At 38.2% G+C, this 6,000-nt stretch overlaps 1 protein-coding gene across 2 annotated transcripts in view; it reads right to left on the bottom strand.

Annotated features, from left to right (window-relative positions):
• The window catches only part of LOC122550587 (ubiquitin-protein ligase E3A-like), a 36,611-nt gene that overhangs the window by 21,680 nt on the left and 8,931 nt on the right, over positions 1-6,000 (bottom strand). The window lies entirely within an intron of this gene.

Genomic DNA, 6,000 nt, shown 5'->3' on the forward strand with positions numbered 1-6,000 from the left:
AGTCAAAGGAAGCAGAAAAGTAACCCATCAACTCATGGTACTTAAAGAAATATTAGGAACCAAATTCCCAGCTGTGTTACCATTTTGTTCTAATCTGCACAGTTACACTTTAAAAAAGATTGATAGCTGGCTCCCATACAGCAAGTAGAATTACATTAGTGACCTGCAATAAGGAAAATCATTATGCTACCATGTGGGCTTAACATTCAGCTTACATGGTTATCTATTATAGACAATAGCAAATGTCAAAGTTCACAACAAATAATAGTGTGAAAACCACAACTATTTGTTCAAATTGGTTATCTTCTGTATCTAACAGTTAAATTGCTTTGCTATTTATCAGTTTCAAAGATTGGCTTTTATTTTGGTTTCTTTGAATTACCACTTGATGGGCATATTTAGACAGTCAGCAAATCATAACCAGAGCACAGACAGAAGCTGTGATATGGCAAATATAAAATTAAAGTTCTGAAATTCTTTAAACTAACTGATGGAACAAAAGTGGGGGCAAAAAGGAACACTGTAAAATGTTTTTTAAAAAAATTCTATGCCCACTGTGCGTAGCCGAAATAAAGTTTAAAAACTTCTAAATGAAAATACTTGCATACATTGAATGAAATTATCACTAAATAGGATTTCAACGTACAGAATTATATCACACACCTAAAGATCTCAAAGTTGTCACATACAGTGACCTTCTCAATCAAAGCCCATTTCACTTATTAACATATTGACAGTGGTATCTGCTTGTGCACTCACTAGCCTACAATTATTCCTTCGTCATTATTTTTAGAGAAAAATAAACAGCTTGGTGAATGCATAGTAGAAAAATATGGCCACATAACTCAATCATAATTCAGGAAGGCCAACCTCAAGGAAGGACTTCAGGATCTGCATATATCACAGAAAAGATCAATAACAGTGGGTAAGAGGAAGAAAACCAGTACTCCTCAAATCTATCAAAACTAACAACAGCAAACTAAAATGTGAAAGTATTTCACAGCTTTCAGGCTTAGCATTAACATGGTACAATCTAAGCAATGACATCGAGGTTCAATTCCACTTTCAAAATTATTGCTCGTCTTGTGTATGATTACACCAGATTTCAACTATAGCAACAGACAGAAACTTTACTGCAGATTAATTGGACAGAGGTAAAACAGTCATATTTCCATATGCTTTATAACTTTTTAAAAAAAAAATAAACTTTTACATCAAGCCTAAATTAGCAGCTGAGTAAAATTAAGGAATAATTGAAACCGTTCTGTTTTGTTATCCAGAGTATAACAACTTACCATGCTTAACATTCACCAAGTCAAAATAGTAACAATACATTTCAGATCACATTTTTTAACATATCAGATATGCATTATTTTCTCAATTATATGTCACTTACTCAAATCCAGAGAACTTAGTTGCAGGTTGGCAAGTATCAAAGATGAAGAATCACCATGCCCAAGTGCACAGTAGTACGGCTTGATTTCCATCAGCTAAAACTTCAGCAAACTGCGTGTAGCACATTGGCCTGCTGTTTACTTTGGAAGAGTGGGATGAATTCACTTCTTGGTGGTGGGCTTAACCCCACTCAGTTTGACTGGTCAATTGGCACCAGTATCCAAGAGCACCAAAGATGTATCCACTTCTGATGTGAAATTACTAACTTTACCAGAGAGAGTGTATTTGCTTACAACCTTCCATAACTGAACTGCATCTTGAAGTCTGCTTAACTTTAAAGATAAATTTATATCTCCCTTCACCTTTCAATTCCTTCCCACAGCATTATAAATGTAGGTTTAAACTTACATTAGACTGATGCTAGAAACACAATGTGGGAACAAACATATTAAAAAGCATTAACAGCAAATTTAAGCAATAGAAACACAATGCAGCAATTTAAGCATAGAGGTCATCTAGTCAGTGTTGCATGCAAGCATTGATGCGAGCTTCATACTGGAACTAGCTATTTCCTACTTGTTAAAACATTCTAAAGCAGTGCATCCCCAACTTTCTCTCTGAGCTGGAGGGTGGATGGTAGGAAAGTAGCCAGTTAGAAAGGAAGCACAAATAACTTGCTTGGAGATCTACACTTATTGTCGTCTAAGAGCTTGGGACATCAAAATTTCAGCTCCTCTCAAACCCACTTTACAGGTCCTGCTGTAAGCTTATTTAAGGTCAGGCATAGAAATAATGGGCTTAATGACTTCATCTGAGCTGTTTTATTCTACAGAGTATTTAAGTTGCTAATTGACTGTGATTCTATATTCTACAACCCTTTGCAGGAGTAAAACAATTTCATAGTGATCCCTTGAAATGAACATTTCTCAAACTAATGTAAAACCTACATCAATTATTTACTGTCATGTTGTTGAAGATTTCAATTAGGAAGCCTGAAAACTTTCCTGCTGGAATGAAAAAAATCCTTAGATTGCAGATTTTAAAAAAGCCTTCGCTGGAAGCAATGTCAGAGTAGAATGACAGGCCAGTAATTGGATTTGTTCTGCTTTATGCACAGGACATACCTGGGCAATTTTCCACTCTGCTTGGTGGATACCTTAGATGTTTTCTGACTAGCCATGTGCACAATGGTAACACTATTTGAATTGATCTGATTATTACCACATGTACCCAGGTAATGTTTTGTATCAGTGTAGACAGATCATACCATAACATAGACGTAATAGAACAGAGTAAAGAATACAATGTTACAGCTGCGGAGAAGGTGAAAAGAAAGAACACTATTAGTAATTTTAAAAGATTTAGAATTGAGGTTTAAAAGAGCAGATGATTGTAAGTCATGTAAGATTAAGGTTAGTGAGAACTGGCAGCAAAGAGTTGCTGTGCTCCAGTACTATCTTGAATCCAAAAAAAGCAAACAGTTGAGTTTATGTAAGTTTTCCTGTTTCCTATATCTTATTTATAATAAGTCAACAAAACCAATCCCAATTCTTCATTGTATCTTTCTGTTCAGGTTCAACATTGTATCTTTCTGTTCAATGCCCTTATAGATGACACCCAAATCTGATTTTTGCTTTTTAAAAAATCCTTTTGCCACTTGTAATCTGGCTTTAAGAAATGTTTGCCCTCTGTCCTAACTTTCATTCCTCTGGTCCAGTAAGAATTTTATAATTAAAGATATATTTTGAATCTATGATCTATTTCTCCATAACTGAAATGTAATGCTTAACTTTATCAATGCTGAACTGCGTTTGCTCATATCTTTCCAGTTCTATACTGTTTTTCAATTCTTTCGCAGTTAGCTGGGTTCCAATTTAGAATTATGAGCAAATTTTAAGATTCATTCACACCCATGTTTAAATTGTTTATTATATGAGGAACAAAGTGGTTTGAGCCCCATTCCCTGGGAAACCACACCAATTTACATTTCATCAGCAGAATAGCAGGAGACATTCTAAAAATGAGATGTCATAGAATCATAGAGATGTACAGCACGGAAACAGACCCTTTGGTCCAACTCGTCCATGCCGACCAGATATCCCAATCCAATCTAGTTCCACCTGCCAGCACCTGGCCCATATCCCTCTAAACCCTTCCTATTCATATACCCATTCAAATGCCTTTTAAATGTTGCAATTGTACTAGCCTCCACACTTCCTCTGGCAGGTAAAACTAAAACGCAGGACTACTTGATTTTCAAATAAACAAAACAGCATGCAACTGACAGAGTTAAGTGATCCCAGAATCAACAAATCACTTGTAAGTGCTGTAAGCCCAGCCACGTCCAGTGAATGATGGCGTATAATTAAACAACTAATACAAGGAAGAGGCTCCACATATAGAAGCTTCAATAATGGGGAAAACCAGAATTTCAGTGCAAAGATAAGGCTAATATGTTCACATCCATCCAGAGACATAAGAGCCAACTGAATTTTTTTTGCAGACTCCTCCTGAGGTCCCTAGCACTACAGATGCCAGTCTTCAGCCAATTCAATTCACTCCAAGTAATATCAAAAAGTGGCTGATGGCACTGGCTAAGGCAAAAGCCCTGAAAACATTCTGGCAATAGTATTGAAGCCATGTCCTTCAGATCTATACATGATCCTAACCAAGCTGTTCTGGTACAACTTTAACACTGGTATCCATCAGACAGAGTTAAAACTTATCCAGGTATGTCCTGCGCACAAAAAGCAGAACAAGTCATACATGGCAATTACTGGCCTATCACTACGCTTTGGCATCGCCTCCTGCACTTTTTATTGAGCTTGATTTGGGTCCTCAGCTTGATAGTATGATAAGAGTGGGGAATATGCCAGGCCCTGAGGTTACAGATTGTGGTTGAATACAATTTTGCTGACTGCCCACAGCATCTCATGGAAACATAGGAAATAGAAGCAACAATAAGCCATTATGTTGATAGAATCCAGTCCATCATTCAACATGATTCAACTTGTCAGCAAAGTGATTAACACTATCAGGCAGCATGCACTTAAGAGTTCAGTTTGGCTTCTGCCTCAGCTCCTCACTTCATTAATGCCATTGCCCAAATATGGACAAAAGAGCTGAACAAAAGAGTGGAGGTGAGAATCACTGCATTTGATACCAACGTAGCAATTGACCGAGTCAAGGAGTCCCAGCGATACAGGTATCCCAGGAATACAGGATTATGATCCACCAGTCTGGAAAAGGGCCGGTTTTAAGGGTCTAAAAGTTGAACAAGTGCACACTGACTGGAAATCCATTTTGGTTGGTAAAGAGGGGATGGAAAGAAAGATGAATAAGGTGCAAGCTAAGTATGTATTCATGAGAAATAAATATGGAACGCCCAAAGTTAGAGTACTCTGGATGATTAAGGATATTGATGAGAAAATAAGGAAGAAAAAGGAGGCATATGATGCATACTGGAATAATAATAGCAATAGGAATTTGGAAGAGTACCTCAAATGCAGGAGAAGAGCTAAGGCTGGAATAAGGAAGGCTAAGAGGAAGCATGAGGGAAGGCTAAAACAAATAGTAAAATGCTCTTCAAACATATTAATAGTAAAAGGTTAGTGAAAGATAGAGTAGGGCTTATAAGGTAAGCTGCTCAGTGAAGCAAAGCATATGACAGAAGTACATAGAACATTACAGCACAGTACAGGCCCTTCGGCCCTCGATGTTGCGCCGCCCTGTCATACTAATCATACCATTCCACCTACACTAGTCCATGTACGTCCATATGCCTGTCCAATGACGACTTAAATGCACTTAAACTTGGCAAATTTACTACCGTTGCAGGCAAAGCATTCCATACCCTTACTACTCTCTGAGTAAAGAAACTACCCCTGACATCTGTCTTATACCTATCTCCCCTCACTTTAAAGTTGTGTTCCCTCGGGTTTACCGTCCCCATATTTGGAAAAAGGCTTTCCCTGTCCACCCTATCTAACCCTCTGATTATCTTGTATGTCTCTATTAAGTCACCTCTCAACTTTCTTCTAACGAGAACAGCCTCAAGGCCCTCAGACATTCTTTCCATACCAGTCAACATCCTAGTAAATCTCCTCTGCAGCCTTTCCAAAGCATCCACATCCTTCTTATAATGCGGTGACCAGAACTGAACACAATACTCCAGTGTGGCTGTACCAGAGCTTTGTCCAGCTGCAGCATAACCTCCTGTTTCTGGAACTCAATTAATAAAGGCCAAAACACTATATGCCTTCTTAACAACCCTGTCAATCTGAGTGGCAACTTTCAGGGATCTGTGTACATGGACACTGAGATCTCTCTGCTCATCTGCACTCCCAAGAATCTTACCATTAGCCCAGTACTTTGCATTCCGATTACTCCGTCCAAAGTGTATCACCTCACACTTGTCCACATTAAACTCCATTTGCCACCTCCCAGCATAGTTCTGCATCCTATGTCTCTCTGCAACCTACTACATCTTCGTTACTATCCACAACTCCACCGACCTTAGTGTCATCCGTATATTTACTAACCCACCCTTCTAAGCCCTCTTCCAGGTCATTTATAAAAATGATGAACAGCAGTGGACCCAACACC

The sequence above is a fragment of the Chiloscyllium plagiosum genome, chromosome 1 (assembly GCF_004010195.1).
Source record: "Chiloscyllium plagiosum isolate BGI_BamShark_2017 chromosome 1, ASM401019v2, whole genome shotgun sequence".
In the NCBI taxonomy this organism is placed as follows: domain Eukaryota; kingdom Metazoa; phylum Chordata; class Chondrichthyes; order Orectolobiformes; family Hemiscylliidae; genus Chiloscyllium; species Chiloscyllium plagiosum.